The 17,718-nt window shown below is 37.1% G+C and overlaps 1 long non-coding RNA gene across 1 annotated transcript; it reads right to left on the bottom strand.

The window, feature by feature from the left end:
- Window positions 1–642: 642 nt before the first annotated feature.
- LOC136292967 (uncharacterized) lies at window positions 643–4,149 on the bottom strand. The gene is made up of 4 exons (XR_010722027.1): window positions 3,978–4,149; window positions 3,834–3,899; window positions 2,998–3,023; window positions 643–2,057 (listed from the first exon to the last, which is right to left on the bottom strand). It is a non-coding gene; the product is annotated as an uncharacterized lncRNA (long non-coding RNA).
- Between the last annotated feature and the right edge of the window lie 13,569 nt (window positions 4,150–17,718).

The raw sequence follows: 17,718 nt of genomic DNA, 5'->3' as shown, positions 1-17,718 counted from the left end.
AATCAAGTGACATTTTGTTCCACTCCATTTATTTTGTAAAAACCAAAAGCTTTGACCAGAGAGTGGGAGGACTCTGTATTTTTATCCTTCTCAGATCTTAGCACACAACCCACAGAATAGAAAGAGCAGAAATTACTCGTTTGCTTCTTTTATTAAAAGCAAAGGAGTTCACAGATGTTGATCTGTCAGTCATTTTCCCTGTTAAATGTCAACATATACCTGAGGTTACTAATAAGGCAATATCCAAGTAAGATTCAAAACGAAGTATTTTTTTAAAAAGCACGTTTGACAGACAATCACGATCTGTTTCCAGCCTCCTTAAAGTAGCCTTTTTCCTCTCTCCCCAAATTATTTTCCTCTGTTGTTCACACTGTTACGTGCCATTACAAACAGAAATCCTGTTTCCTTTCTGACAGAAGCCAAAGAGGCTTGTTTATAAATATATAGCTTATAAAACCAGGACTTCCAAGGTGTACAGTCTCTGGATTAAGTGTACCTGTATCCAGAACAAGGACTAGGGAAAAATGCCATTAACAGGGAGACCCTTCTGCTTCTGACTAGGGCCCACACCTCCTACAAAGATAAATACTTCAAAATTTATTTGCCTCTTTTTGATTTTTCTTATTGATATTTAATGCAAGAGAATGTTGCACACTGTTTATTTAGAAATACAAATTACAAAATAAAATAGAAAACAAAAAATTAAATAGCCAAGATGATCATCTTCCAAACAAGCATACTGGAAGGGTGTTCTATCACATTCTCTCCTCTGTGGCTAAATTTATTTTAAAATAATGAAGGTTCCTAGAAATTCCTGTGTAAATTATTAACTTTCTAAAATATCTAAAATATGTATCAACTACAAAGATGTTGCAGTAGGTCTCCATTCATGTTCCTGTGCCGGGATTATAAACAGCTCTTCACACATTTTCTCAAACATACAGATTTAATCTCACAGGTTTGTCTCTCTGTTCATTTTGTGTCAAACCAGAAACCTTGCCCAAGCAGTTTCTCATGAGCTGAGGTCAGTGTGAGGTTTAGGATTATTACATAATATATTCAGCTTTGTGCTTTCAATTTACTGCAGAGTGATTTTAATTCTTTTATATTAGATTATATCAATATTGTTGCATGCATTTGCTCTAATAATTCAGATCAATCAGCCATATATTGCTTTTTCTATTTCTCATAAAATGATTACATTTACATGCTACCAGTTCATCAGCATAACTCACAATAGCAAAAGATAAGGGGGAAAAATTGATACAACTAATGAAATAATGACAATGGAATCATTCCCTCAAAGCCCTGCATTTTTAGTGAAGTTTTGCTATGTGGTGAGGCAAAACTACAGCTGTCAAAAATATGGCATCCCAACCCCTTTAACAAATTTTAAAAATCCCATCTGCAGGCAATGCAGTGCAGATAAACAGATGTCGCAGAAGTACAAAGCCCAAAGAAGAAAAAATGGTTTGACAGTTCTAAGGTTTATATGTCTGAAAAAAAGATAACATATGTTTCTCTGATGAAGAAAGCCTGTGAAATGTAACAATTGCTAATGTTTATAAATAGCTATTGAAATGACTAATGCACACTTAATACCTGCATTCATTAATGTTTTGAGTTTCCTAAGGAACAGTAAGTAGATCAATTAGAGAGGACTACAAGTTCAGCATCTTTCTGTGCAGCATTAGTTGTTTAGTTTAACTGGAGAAGATCCCTACACTATCTTTAATCTGCTTGTGGGGTTTTTCTTCCCCTGTCCAAGAACTCCTCTCATTAAAGTGAACTCTTTTGAAATATGCAGCGCTGGCTACCTTGGTCCCACTTACTAATGGTCCTGAATTGATTCTTAATTAGTTGCAGTTTTGGTCAGAATCCCATTAAAATAGCTGAATGTTCCAACAGGAAAGAAGGAAAAGGCTGGTGTTCTGCTGTGAGCTGCTGAGATGGGGGTGAACTTGCACCCACGATGGCAGGGAAAATGCACTGAGATTCACATCACGCTCTGTGTCCTGGTTTGAACAGAAGCCTTCATCCTGTAATTTATTCTCCATCTATAAAATATGATGAAGAAATGCATCCAGATGCTGTTAGAAAAATTGCATTATTCCAATATTCTTCTAGTCTCTACTTAAGGAAAAGAAAGGATACTAATTCAGAAGAATAGGAAAGCTTTTCAACAAATAACTGATTTTTTTTTCTGTATAATTTTAATTGTTATATATCTTCTAACCCTCTGATTATGTTCTAGAAAGCCTCTGGGAAGCTAAAGATTATATTTTCAGGTTTTCTTCCAAATGACTGAGTTTTGCTAGGAACTGCAGAATATTTCTCTTAATGAAGTGAATCAGCGGTCATTGTACAGCTATTGCATTATTATTTGAGTTTAATTATAGAAAATTGAGGTATCAAGAAAAATATGCTCTTTTAAAGCACTATCTGGAGCAAGTATCCCTGTTGTTAGGGAATAGTGATGTCACGTGAGCAGCTTTTGTATTCAGCAGCAATAATTCACTGCCTGCATGGGGGGATTGATCCCAGCTATGCTATCCCCAAAGGAGCCTCCACTAGGAATGGGCTCACATACTTTGATCTGTAGATTAACATGAGCAGGATCACAAGCCTTTGTCTCTTGTAAACATCGTATGTCCCTAAATTTGTATCCAGCAAAAGGCTGAGTCTTGTGTTTATTTGGGTAATGAATTGCAGTAATTAATGCATGCATTGATTCCTCTACTGAGTCTCCCCTAAAGGCCATTTCCATTTTTAATTTATAGAAAATGCATACAATTCCTTTAATCAGAGCACAGTCTGGAATCTATAATAAACACGCAATGCAAAAAAAAAAAAAAAAAAAAAAAAAAAAAAAAAAAAAAGAAAGAAAGAATATAGAAAATAGAAGTGAGATTACTGAGCAGAATTTAGGTAGACAGAAGTTGTATTTAACATTGTATTAAAAGACACCTACATAGCAAGAAGTATAAGAATATGTACCTGGAATTTTCAGGGCAGATCTGAACCTATAAACAGAGAAGCAGAAATCCTATTATTTTATTGAACAGATTTTCACTTCAGGGCTCAGTTTAGTCCCTAACACATGAATGTATATTTCTGTCACATATTTCTACTAAAAGGATGTTTCAATCCTGTCTTTTTCTCAGTCTGTTAGGGATTTTGCATCAAAAAAGACCCTACCATTTACCAAATATTCCTGAGGGGGGAAGATTCAAAGGAAAAACATGAGCTTCCTTTATGAATTGAGACTTATTTTTACTTGCTAAGTGCCAAAACTGTATACTCAGAATCATACAAGATGCAAAATGCAAACAGCCTTCCCCTCACAGTCCTTCAGCCCAAAAGCAGTTTTTAGCATTCCAAACATTCCCTGATCTTAAACTGGATCATTCTCAAAAAACATGGCTTCAGAACAAAGCAAAAATCAAGTGCAAACCAAATAACACAGTTGATAATTCAATAAATAAATAGCAAAAAAAAAAAATTATATTGGATTTTTTTATTTCCTGCAGTCCTTTCAGACAGTAAGATTATAATTTTCCTTGTTTGGGAAATGCCTGCCTTGTATCATAGTTTGTATATATAACATTTCCATATACATACTGAAATGTGTGTAAAATTTGCCTGGGGAAGTATGAAAATACAACATTATAAATACACAGCAAGGCAGATGATACTGTGCTGAGGAATGCAATCTAATATTCTTCTGAAATGTACAGGTGATATAAATTAGAAAATACCCCACGGTGTATATGCAGCATAAAGGACACAAAAAGAAAGACTGATTTGGAAGCACACACAAACTAAAGGAATACCTGATTAACCTTTCACTGACTCCTGGTCCACGTGATGCAAAGCTTGCCTTCCTCCTAGAGTGATGGCTTTAGAAGAAGATGTTAAATTTAACCTCTGGCGCAATGATAAATTGACAATAAAAAATTCAATGGCTTGGTAATTACCAATCACTTTGGACATCGGCAACATTTTTCAGTTCTGTCAGTGCTCATTGGCACAAAAGCTTCAGCTGAAATTCTCTCGATCTCCCTCTTTTTAACTTTGTTTTCATGATGCAGATTAAATCTGCCACCCTATTACTGATTCATTTTCCTAATTTTTCATGTCTGCACCATGCCCCAGCTGCACTAGGCTGATAATTGTGGAGCCCAGCCCTGATGATTAACATCAGAAGAATTAATTATGCCTGCCATTAAAATTCCAGGTTGCACATGGTGATCAAGAAAAATTAAGTTTCTCTAGGCCTCTAAATCATTTCACCTTTGAGGAGAATGATAGTGACTCGACAGCTAAACTGCAGCCTGCGTTCCAGAAAAGGTCTAAACCACACACCCTTTGTGCAATTCCCTAAATGCCTTCCTAGTTATTACTGTTTATTCCAGTTGCTAAAAAGATTTACTGCTCTCAAATAAAGACAACTAAACTATCTAGCTGATTGCTTGATTTCAATATAAACAATCTTTTTTTGCGCCTTTCTGAGACTCTTTGTGGAGTATCTGTTATAATAATTTCCAGGTCAAAGCATCACACAGGGGATGGAAGATCCAGGCACAGAACTAATTTCATAGAATTGGTAGATAATTTCCTTTTGTCCCAGTTACAAACTGAAGGGAAATTATGATTTTAGTACTACATAAGGACAGTGATTTTCTCAGAATTAAATTGATAATGAAACAAAACCAGATTCCTAAGATCTTTAGGCTAAATGGTAATGAGTAAGGAAAAGCCTGTTGACTGACTCATTTTAAAATAGACTTTTGCATGTGAAACTCAAAACGTTTTCAGTCTAGCCTAAGGTATGACATTTACTACAGCCATAAAGAGTAAGATGACATGAGTTTATCATGTTCTTTTTCCACTCTATGTTTTATTTTTAAATTACCATCATCACATATATTACAGGCTTAGCTTAGAAGACTGTGATGAGGAGTCATATTTTGGTGAACACATGTAAGTATCTTACTTAAAATTATAAATATCACAAAGAGTATGCATAAACTATGGATCATATCTGCTTCCCTTCCTACGTTTAGGCAGTAGCGCCACAGCAAAACTATTTAGATGTGGATATCCTTGTTAGCTTTTATAGGTGACAGATTTCTAGAATAAACTTAACAGAATTGGACCAAAGAGCAGCACAAGCGCAATTATCTTCTCTATAAAATATGTTATAAAATAGGAATACTCAGTGCATTTAGAGATTAACTTCTACGGGAAGTCATGTGCAGGGAGAAATAAGAGAAAGACCCTTCAATTTAAAACTTAAATCCTTGAGTTTAACGTGAACATCACTGTTATAGCTCAAGGATATTGTATTCTATATAAAATAGGCCATTTAGAATTTGTGAGGACTTTATCGCACTCTTTCACAAATGACAACTAGCACAGTATTCATGATTAAATGAACATTTATTGTATTTGTAACAGTATTCCAGGAATGCCATAAAATGAAGCATGAAGTCATCCATTTAAACATTTTTAAAACATGTCTTAACTAAAAGCATTGAAAGTATCTCCTTACAAGACTTATGGTTAAATCCAAAACCTTTTTCCTTCTGCCCCTGGACACAGATAACTCAAATGTACCAAGACTTTTGGCAAATCACAAATGTCTCCCCAGAGATCTCAGAAAACAGTCGAACACATTGTCAAAAGCCTATGAAATAAAGTGAGAGAAGTTTGACTATACTTACTGGTCTTGTCTGTTTCTAACATCTGTGAAGATACAGCAAATGGAGTCCTAAAAGGGAAAGACATGACAAACAACACTAAGAAAGGGAATCAAAACATTGGTGTAAGATTGTCAAAATAGACTAGCATTCAGAAGCATAAATTCCATTTTTAGCAAGCATGACTATCAGTCAATATATTTAGGTGATAAAAGGTTAATCACAGATTTAATTTTAAGACTTCAGAGGATGAAAATTAATTGTACTGACTTTTGACAAATTTAAAAATTACTTCAAATAGATTTATTATGTAAATACATAAATGTTCTATCAGAATCACAATCAGCACAGCATGAGCTCTGGGAGAAGATTATTATCAATGACACTAGTTAAGAATGCCAAAGCATAATTCATCTTGAAAACAGCTTAAAAGGTTATTCTGGGATTCAGGTTTAGGCCATGGAAGACAGGGCTTAACATGTTCCATTTTCCCTAAAAAACCAACAGTTTTTGTCCAGATAGTCCTTACTAGTTCACAGATGACACTTGCTCATACATATGTACCCAGAGTACTTTACACACTAGTCAGCTGACATTCAACAGATGTTTAGGAGTACAAGAGAACAACAGCGCCAGCATCATCCTCTCAGGTCACAGAGTTAATACTTGAATATAGTATTTGACTAATTTTTGTAGTGAACAGACTGAAAACTTCAGTTGGGGTCTTTAATAACCTCTTTTGGCTGTAAGATATTTCAGTTCTGAATCTCTAAATTTTCTACTCAAAACTTGACCCATTGGCACAGGGAGAAGGGAAGGGAAGGGAAGGGAAGGGAAGGGAAGGGAAGGGAAGGGAAGGGAAGGGAAGGGAAGGGAAGGGAAGGGAAGGGAAGGGAAGGGAAGGGAAGGGAAGGGAAGGGAAGGGAAGGGAAGGGAAGGGAAGGGAAGGGAAGGGAAGGGAAGGGAAGGGAAGGGAAGGGAAGGGAAGGGAAGGGAAGGGAAGGGAAGGGAAGGGAAGGGAAGGGAAGGGAAGGGAAGGGAAGGGAAGGGAAGGGAAGGGAAGGGAAGGGAAGGGAAGGGAAGGGAAGGGAAGGGAAGGGAAGGGAAGGGAAGGGAAGGGAAGGGTTGCATAAAATCTACTTGCTGAAAGCATTTTTCGTAAGTACAGATACATTTATATAATCATCTGAAATCAGAGAGAGTTCTGCCAGAGTGCTGTCCAGATGTTAAATGTTTCAGTCTACTAGAGCAGCTACAAGAAGTGACACTGCTTTTTGTCAAGTGAGATTCAAATCCTGGCTGGCAAAAGCCTTTTAAATACTTTAGGATTAGAGTGATCAGCTCTAAATCCCAGAAACAAGCCATACTACATTTTGAAATAACTTTAGGGAAATTTAAATTGAGATTCAGTCATCAAAGGTCAGTGGCTCTGTATGACATGTATTAGATAAAGAGGTATCTGCTGTTTTAAGAGATACAATTACTATTTTTAACTCATAAGCCCTTTTTCCCCCACCCCTTCTAGGCAAACACCATCTACCACAGAAAAATTATTTTGCATTGTCATTTATGGTCATCTCCTGACAACCTTTATCCTGACTTACTTTGCCTATTCATTCCAATTACATGATTGGTGAAATGAGTTATTACCAGACATCATTACTGTTTGGGTTTTAACCTTTTCTGGTAATTCCCATCACCACAGCTGTTTGAAAGCCTCTGCATCTGCCATCCAAAATTCTGTTACTGTGGTTTGCTACAATATCAAATTACAAACTTATACTAGTTACACAATGTGCTCATCTTTGGCATGAAAATTTCCCAACAGCTATCATGTGTACAAGATCTGCCTAAAGCAAAATGAGGCTGTCAGACTAATCTTCTATGCACCTCCTTTTCGTGAACTTTTTGGTGTGACTACTATTCGGTTTGAGCATCCCCTTGAATAATATATATTAACAGATTTTAAATGTACTTATTATGTATTAGCATTAACGTGACCATGAACTTGAACACACCATGATGGGTGCTATAAAATACATGGGTCTTTACTTAGTTTGCTTTCCAAGACAAGATGACTGAAAATGACATTCCAATGGAGAAATACAAGTCAGCAATGTGACTGGATATGTGTCCCTGTTGTTATATGGGGATTTTTTGGTAGCCATTACAAAAAAAAAAACAACAACCAAAAAAAAAAAAAAAAACAAAAAACACCCAAAACAACAAGCAAACAAACAAAAACAAAAACAACCCATAAAAAACCCCAAAAATAAGTTTGAGGAGAATAATGTAAAAGCGTATTTTTAAACAGAATGAGAATCATGTCTGTCATTGTTATGTACACATTGATATAGCAAGAGGTGCATTTAGCACTGATATTTATTCTTTGATATGTTCCTCCCTTTCATGTTATTTATGTATTTTTTCAACTTTTCATATTATTTTTTTATTTTTCCCATGCTGTCAATGGAAGACTCATGTCACCTCCTAAACTTCAAAACCAACACATGAAGGTTTAAGAACACACACAGCACAGCAAACAGTTAATTTTGAGTTGCTGCCTGAAGCATGGATTCCTGAAGCTCAGCATAGGCTGCCATGCTTGGCTGCAGCTGGTACTGTGCCTACCAGTTAGGACGTATTAGCCAGAGTTCCAGAGAAAAGCACACCTCGTGATCATTAATTCTGCCCCACAGCTTCACTTGTCAAACTGGGAGCAGAATGGAAGTTAGACATGTCTCCATCAGTCATATATCTCAAGGCAGTTGATGTCTCTCTATTCCCATACACAAATCCGGCGTGCCTCTTGTGGACTAAAATAGTTTGGCAGGTCTGATTCCAGCATTTGTCCTGTCAATTCGCCATACTTTCTGATCTGTATTACCTCAGTAACAATCAGAGACAACATTTCAGTGTGATGCAAAGACCATGGAGGGCAACAAAGGGAAATATTACACTTTGAATTCTAACAGGCCTACAATTATATAGAGATGTTGCACTGATGTAGCTGGACATATGTCTCCAATATGAAAAAAAATTGCTTCAATATAGGCAAAGGAGAGGAAAGGTCTTTTTCCTTTACTGCTGTTGAATATCAGTTCAAGTACTCCAGTCTTCCTCACACGAATAACCACTGACTCCAAGAAGACAACTTGTGTTTCTAAGGATAAGGTTTGTAGACCAATTTACTATTAGAAAGTTAAACAACTAGCATTTTATGCACACAAATTCTGGACTTACTCTACTGATGACAATGAAGGGGACCAGTTTAAATAACCCCAGACTTGTTTCCAGTCAACTCTTAAATAAAGAAAACAGGATGATTTAATGTACATCTTCAGTTCTGTGCTAATCAGATCTGGGGTCAATCTCCCCGTCACTGTAATTGAACTTGCAGCATATCTGCCTAAAATATAATACAATGCATTCAGCATATATTTTTCTGTGTATAAATCCGGAAGCACATATACATTCAAGCACATATCAACAAAGTATTGCCACATATTTATGGGGCATTTCTAATCACAAACTGCCTGAGGATGCTGAGGTGTCAGGTCCTTTCACAATAATGTTGTAGCAGGCCAGCAAGCTTGCCTGACTAATGGAAGTCATGAGATGACTTCTTCCACACCAGACATGTAGAAACTGGCAGATTATGGTACAGCAGGCTGTTGTCATCTGAGTGCCATGGGCTGGTCACTGCAATGATGTTCTGGCTCTGTGGCTGCCACCCTACACACCCCAGCTGTTAAATGGCCAGATGTAAGTAGGTTTCCATACTACAGACCTCTTCCCAACTTTCCATTCAGGGAAAAGGATCTAAATTTGGAACATACATTTTCTTTCACCACTCAAATCTGTGTTTGTAGCCTAATTGGACTTGAGCCTTCCTCAAGGATTTCTCTGTCCTAAAGAAGTTTGTCTTCCTACTGTCAGGTCATTGTCTGATTCCACCATATTTCACCTGGCATGTACAGGAGAACTCCCAGCTGATTCAGATGGTGACTAGAGCTAGCTGATATGTCCAAGGAGATTGTTAATTCTTTGGGGTGCAGATGACCATTTCTGCAAAGTAGGATAATGTTCACATCCCAGAAAAAAAAAAAGGTTTAAGCACACAGAGTTAATCTTATATTCCTGATACACTTATAACTTGCTAATCACATTTTATGCAATTAAATACAGGTTCATGAAATCTCATGCAGCTGGTGAGGGTTCTTGTGCTCCAAGTTTAACAGCTATAAATTATATTGAAGAATAGTTTTTTTCCTTCCAGTTTTAAGTTTTATTAATTAACTGTCACTACCTCCACAGAGATCTCTTTTAAAATGTAAAAAGTAAAATGGCATTTACTTAGGTCAGGCCATTTTGTCAGCAAGAGCTGGTGGGATGATTCACACAAACGAAGATTTGGCAAAATATAGCCATGACACCTTTGCTTTCAAATCTCTGCAGAAGATTCTGGAAATAGCAAAGTATCATGAACTAATTTTTTTAGTAATAATTAGAATAAGGATAACTAAATGGAAAGAAACCCCACAATATTTTTTAGAGAACTATACTTAAATTATTACACTTTGCAATTATATGGTTTTTAAAAAAAACAAACAAACACCCCAACACCAGAAGCAGTGATTAATAACATTTCAGTTTGTTATGCTTTCATTTGGTGAGGATCTGCTACCTTGGTCAATATTTCATCCCTGGAGATTTCCCTTTTCACAGGTTACTAATCCATTCTTCAGGTTTAGAGAACCAGACACTAGTTTTAAACAGTCTCTAATTCCTTCCATATTACAGCATCAGCTATGTTTTATTATAAAATACCTTAATATTGAAAAATTAGTAACCATCCTCCATATGTTGTAAAAGGACAAAATTAGCAAACTGATGGCAATCTAATAATTTCTGGTTTAAGCCTGTAATTTACAAAAATCTGACATTCACTGTCAATGCATTTTTCTGCTGTGAAGAAATCTGCATGACTTCAGTACTAGTTTACCCTTATCTGACCTCCCATAAAACACAATTACTTTTTCCTAAATAATACTTTTTCATACTCTTTGCAGTTTTTGTTAAAAACATTTTCTAGAATGCAAATAGATCTAGAAACTTACAAAGCGTCCTCACATTTCCTGCAGTGACTAGGCTCAATTCCTTGAGAGACTGATGGAGAAAAAAATACACCTTTCTCATGGTGGTTTCCCCTCATCCTTATACTCAACATAACCAGGAGCAGTCAAAGGTCAGGGGACAAATGAGAGCTACTCAGCTAAGTGAGACTCCGCAAGTGACAAAGATAAATTGATATGCATGTGGGAAACTGGGATGAATGAAAAATGAAAAAGATGCTCCCACTGCTCTGGCACCTGTAACAGAAGAAAGAAAACCACATACCTTACTATCTGTGTCAAAACTGTTCACAATATTTCTGCTAAGACAGACTGGGAAAAATAGTGTGACATCTCCTGAAAATCAGAGGGTCGGGCATTTAGGTGTTTTCACTGGCTTTACTCAGACACTTAAATTCCAGGTTGTAGGATACATCGTAAAATAAGTCATGTACTTGAAATATCACTCATACATCACGTTCTCTGTTGAAGAACTGGATCTTCACATGCAGACATGCTTTTGCAATCTTTCTGCAAGCAACCTCAGCTGAAGACCAAAGTTGGACATCTCAGAGACTCAGTCTTTTGCTGAAATTTGCAGGGCTTCATGATTTTAATATGGTCAAAATTCCAAAACTCCTTTTAAATTCAAGAAGTTTGCTTGTGAGACAAAACCTTGGAGATTCAGCTGTGTTCAAGATTTGATTCAGCTTTAATTTAATTAAAACAACTTTGCTCTTCATTAGTTGGTACATTATTGAAAAAAGCTTTGTACTCCTTTTAAGAATTGACTCTTTCTGTGAGATTTGGCTTTAGTAATATGGGTAGGACTCCAAATGATAAATAACCTGAATATTGAACAAATGGCAACATTTCAGTCATGCAGAGCAGGAAAATTTAGCCCCCATGGGTTATGCTACAGGAAACTCCTTAAATCAAAATGTGGACACTCAATATTGAGGTGCATAAACTATAAGCTTTATTGATCATGTCTCTTGTGACTGGGAACTCCTGCCATGCTAGACACATAATTCTGCATGGGACTGATTTCCTTCAATTTTCACTTAAGAGTGCTCAGCATCTAAAAAGATCATAAAATCCTGTCTCTGCACACACATGTCTCCAAAGAGCACATGGAAGAATTCACAAGGGTATTCTATTTCTTCAGCTCTTCTGAAATCCTGGTCAGGCATCTAAGAATCCTGAAGGAAATTAATGGATATGTTTTACAGTGGAGGAGGTTGCCTATTTGGTATAAACTGCAGTAACAGTATGAAATGTCTTCTGATAAGAAGCCAATGTCATTTTGTTTTCTGATCCAGTGCAATGCTAGTAATACATTCTCACGTATTTGCATAACTTTGCTTTATATCAGTTTGAGTGACTATTTACCTGCCATCATGTATGCTGTGATGCTGAGTAGCTGCAGAAAAGGACAGGCAGCGGAGGGTGAAGGGAGATGCCAAGGTTATAAACCAGTTTATATTTACAATCAAGCTTTACTTTCAGGGGAAGCTGCTCTAGCAGACATAGGTGCAAATGCAGAACGTCACAGCCCTCTATCCTATCAGGCACACCCTCCCTGGCCCATTCCTGTAAATTCTTCGCAGTGGCATGTTTTATTGCCCTGGAGACACAACGTGATGGCTATTTATTTAATTGCTTGGGAAGGAAAAGAAGGGTGTCTCATGTTTGGCGTGTTAGTTTCCTGCTTGCAAATTTACAATTTAGCACCGTTTGGGTTTTCAGAGTCTCCTCGTTAAAAGTGTGAGGGGCCAATTTCCCCAGATGAAGCTGCTTTGTCTGCCTCCAAACAGCCGAAATCCCCCAAAAGGCACAGAGCAGCAGTGCAGCCTGCTCGAAAACGTGTGTGCCGCCCCTCCAGCCGCTGATTAACATTCGATATATTCTCCAAGCAGAGCTTTAGATCCAGTTCAGTGTTTTCTCTGTCCTGTCCTTTTCCTTCCCTCCTCCTGCCTGATTGTGTAGACAGACAGCCATAATGCGCAATAGAAGCATAAGTCTTTAAACTGAAAATGTCATCACTTAGGAATACAAGAGAGTGGTATGTGTCATGTATGTCTGCAAAATGCAGTTGCTGTCTGTTACAGTTTGTAGCAACTTTTAAATCTGTCATCACGGCATGAATTTCATGTTAAGCTCCTTCCCAGTGCTTTAGCCAGGAAGTAAAGGGGGGAACATACTGTATCATTTATGGGCATGCTGGTGCTGGGTCAACCATGACATCACTCTCCACTCCGCTGAGCTGTAATGAGGTGAAAAGGCAGCTTTAGAACAACATAGCACTTTATTTATTAGGAAAATTTAAGTGTGTGTGTATTTCAATTTATGATAAAACTGAAAACAAAGGTTATGGACTATAGCTCTCTTACAGCCCAAAGTAAGTAGGGGAGGGAAGGCATTTGTTGATGATGAGAGATTTAATGCACACTAAACACAGAAGATTGAGAGTTCTCAGCAGGCTGAAATCCTGTACTGACAGCCCAGCCTATTAGAGATGGTACACAGCACGTTTTGCTGCAATCAAATTGTACTGTTCTCTTTGATCAGAGCATGTCGCTGAGGCAAGAGTGGAGACCACCTAACATCTTCAAATTCCAAAGGACATAGGCATATAAACTGAGAACAGAGGAAAATTTTTGTGAGGCTTGGAGGTTACAAGAGACCTTGATCACAGAAGGCTCTCTAGAAACCTGCAGTGCTTTTTAAAGCAACATTGAGAAGCCGTGCAGTTCATTACATCTCTTCAAATTAATGCTGAAATATAAGATGGACTTTTGTACTTTACAGTAAGGATTGGTTTTGTTTTATTTGGTTTTTCGATCACAATTGGAGATAGAACAAAAGAAGTACAAAAAAAAAAAGCACAATGCAGAACAGGTCTGATCAGATTTGCAATTAATTGATTGCTCTTGCTCCAATTTTCTCAACTACAACCATATTATTTTTACCTCAGGCGCAGCTCCAGCAGCTGGCTTTCTCAGAAATCACTGCAAAAGCATCACTGCTGCTAACCTCCCTGTTTTGAATCTGAACTTCTTCTAAACTGCTTCTGCAAAGGGCATCCCTCTGCCAACTGATCACCAGCCTGGTAATCCCATCTCCCTTGGCACACACAACAAACCCCACATCCATAGTATTAAAAAAATACTTTCAAAACACTCCATGCAAGCTGGACTTTTTCCGTCTGGGAAATCTGAACACTGTTAAGTACCAGGTCTTTGACAAAATAATAATAAACAATATAAATACACTACTAATATAGTTAAATAGGGGATTATATCTAGATCTAACTGAAAAATGCAGTTTGATATTGAAATACTTCTTTCCTGATTACAATATATTACTTTAACAGCTCTGGTCCCAAGAAAGAGTCTGAAATTGGTCTGTAGCCAGGATATCTAGGGTTCTAACCTTCCTAAACATCACAGACTTCTAATGCCTTAAAAATGTCTGAACAGTATTTGGCAGAAAAATAATCCATGAAAAGCCCATCTAGAAGAGACAGTGTCAGCCCCTGAAAAGAGGGTGTTCTTTTTTTTCGAATTAGTGGTAAGCCAATGTCTCAGCATGGTGCAAACATACAATGCACTGCTTGAGTTGTAATTTCTCAGACAAAATATAAAACGACGTTCCTCAGTGTTAACAGAGGTTTAAGAAGCCATGATGTAAAATCAAGTGTATAACTACTGGCCAAACTCTGACATGGGGGAATAAATACTGCAAAATATACTTATCCCAATAAAAGAAAAATTATACTTTTAAAGAATTATTTTATATATGTATCAGGCAAATGTCTTGGGCATTTTTAAGATCATATTTCAAAAGGTAATATCAACCTTCCAGAAAAAAAGGGATGAAGTAGGCAGAACAGAAAATCCTGTATAGATTCTCATTTCTGACAAAAATATCTACTGGATGGAACCGAATATTTCATAAGTTGCAAGGTCTACGTTTCCAATTATGCTCTGCAATATATATGTTACAGAAAGAGCTGAGTAAATGGGGCACCTGATTAAGTAGGCAACTCCTCAATCCAAATTCATGCAAAACCCAGATATCCTTCACTCTTTTTTTGTTATTTTCTTTACATTTTTGGGTAAGTTTACCCCCACCATGTCATTTTCTGTTTCTTCCCCATTCTAATCAGGTTTGATCTATCTATGGATTTCCTTACTTATAGGAAGAAACATCTAAAGATAATTCTGTGAATATGAAGTCTCTTAGTCCACCACTCATTGTTAGCATATCTTTGTTTGCCTTCTTGATGCACATTTAAAAATCAGTTCTGGAAAACTATATGAAGAATCTATTAGTCAAAGTATTTTTACTTAAATTTGACTTGTAAAACTCTCTCTGTACTTCGCCTCATGTGTTACTTGTTTTAAGTACAGCATTAACCAACAGTAAACATTGTTTTTCCTCTCTAGCTGTGATGGAAAGTACCTGGAAGACAAAAGATGACTGAGAGAATCAAAACCAAGATTATACAGCATGATCCAAATTCATTCTTCGTATGTTTCCTCAAATGCTGACTTAAATTGAATTACAGTGTGAGTCTGGTGCTCTATCTGCATTTCTTATTAAATTGCTCACTATTAGCATCTGCCTTTCCATTACACCTTGTGGCCTCTCTTACTCATTAATAACCTCACCATATGCCCCAAGTTCAGTACTTCCCCCATTGAATTTGCTTTGCCATTTACAGATTCTTTAAACTTTTTCCAATACGTGAAATATCTTTGTAGAAGACAAGAAGAATAATTCCTAAACTGCCCAATTGCATGATGCTCCTTTCAACAGGTAGCCTCCATATCTTTCTCTATTTAGTTGTTTCTGCCACCCTCAGTCACACTGAAGAGGAAGGTACACCCTATGAATCTACAGTTGATAGAAGGGAACAGAGAAAAAAGCAGAAATCATTGTCACTGTATGAATCCAAAATGAGCTACTCTTGAGTACTCAGCAACAGTTTTGGCTTCTCTAGCTCAAAGATCTGTGGCAGAATTTAAAAACAGAAGAAAAAGAAAAGCAAAGAACTGGGACGTGGAGTGACTTCACAGAAATTATCAAATAGAGCAGGATTCTTTGGCTGAAAGCCTTGTCTCTGAGAAGACATGAACCTAGGTATAAAAATCAGAACATGCATGAAGTAGGTGAAAGGTATTCTTTTGGAATACAAGAATTAGACAGTATCAAATTAAAACAGTTCTAAGAATGCAGTTTCACTAGCAAAATAAGACACAAGATGCCGGGAAAGCTGGAGATTCAACACGAATTTTAAAATCTGTTAATGTGTGAAAAATCCATCCAGGGCTATCAAAAACAAAGATACCACCTTTGTTTCATAAAATCCTAGGGCTGTACATCAATGAAAACTAGAAAATAAGGAAGAGGATTATCACTGTATGTTTGACCTAATCTCATGCCCTTCCCTAGGCAGGTTTTAGTGGCCACTGTTGGATGAAGAAATCTGGGCTTGCTAGGCTGATAGAGGAACTGCCGTCATGCTAGCAGCAAAATTTAAAATCTCATTGTCTGGCACAGTTTACTGCCTGTGCAACAGAGCTGGGAAGAGAGAATGTGTGCTCCTGTCCCAGCTCCTCTCTGCTCAAACACTAAACTGAGCTCTGGAACAAAATACAGAACTGGATCAACTTTCTCCTGTGGCAGCAGTGACATTCAGTTGGCGAGGAAGCCGCAGAGGCTGCTCAGCAGTGCCTCACACAAATGCTCCTGACAATGACTGCATCGTGTGCCCGCTCCACTGCGGAGCTCTCTGGCTCTGAGGCGTGATGTTTCCCTCACCCTCATTGACACTACAAACCTTCTATAAATACTTCACCCACATTTTTTCGGTGTTCACAGAAGGTTCTTTCCCCTTTTAATTTTCTAATATTTCTTACAATGCCTTATAACCTGTGCAGAAAAGGCTGAACAGGAAGAAACAGACAATGAAACACAATGCAGGAAGATGCCAAATTAGTCAAGCCCCCCACCCTATCCACACACAATCAGTGCCAGCTGTAGTCCAATTAAACTTAATCTAGTCACATGCTCATGTGTTCCTCAGAAATTAGAGGAAATCAATTCAAATGCTAATGAGAAAACCCATAATTTATTATCTGCTGAGGAATGCATGTTACATTAATTTTAACTGTAAACAATTATTTTTATTGCAAGATTAATTACACCATCTTACACAACTTCCTTTTTTCATATTTTTTGAAGGAATTAGTTTTCTGCTACTGTTTTGTTGACCAGTCACAGTATTTTAAGCCTGGAAAAGTATCATTAATTTAGGAATACCACAAATGTGGTCTCTATTCTTCTGTCAAAGGAAAGTGGAACAAATGCCGGGGGCAAAATATGGAAAGATCTGGCTGAAACTTATGACCTCAACAAAAGTACAAGAGTCAGGAAACAGTATATTTGCTTTTGGGAGTCTGGAGCTAAAAACATAACATGAGAAAAGAAAGCCCAGGTAAAAGCAAAAGAAAACCTTCGTGGGTATTAACCAAAAATTGATGAAAAATAGAATTTTGAGTTAACTCAAAATGTCATTCAGATGAATGAGCGGCTTGCTTTATTCTTAGCTGATCCCTTTTTATATGATTCTTTCTTTTCCTCTGTATATAAAATTAAAGAACAAATCAACTTCACTACACAGTCAGGAAGTAGCAAAATATTTTATCAGTAAATACAAGTAAGCAATGGAAAAGCAGAAGCATCTCAGGAAAGCCTGTCTTGTTTGCTTTGTTTGCTGACCAGAAGTCCTACTGTTTTATTATAAAGTATGTGTACAGAATTAAACATCTGCATTATAGCTGAAGTTCAGTGCAGCGATACAGAGAACAATGATAATAATTCAAACAATATTT

The sequence above is a fragment of the Chamaea fasciata genome, unplaced genomic scaffold, assembly GCF_029207755.1.
Source record: "Chamaea fasciata isolate MVZ Bird 193981 ecotype frontalis unplaced genomic scaffold, bChaFas1.0.hap1 SCAF_8, whole genome shotgun sequence".
Lineage (NCBI taxonomy): Eukaryota > Metazoa > Chordata > Aves > Passeriformes > Sylviidae > Chamaea > Chamaea fasciata.
The sequence above is the reverse complement of the archived record's forward strand: the minus strand, read 5'-3'. Positions and strand labels throughout refer to the sequence as shown.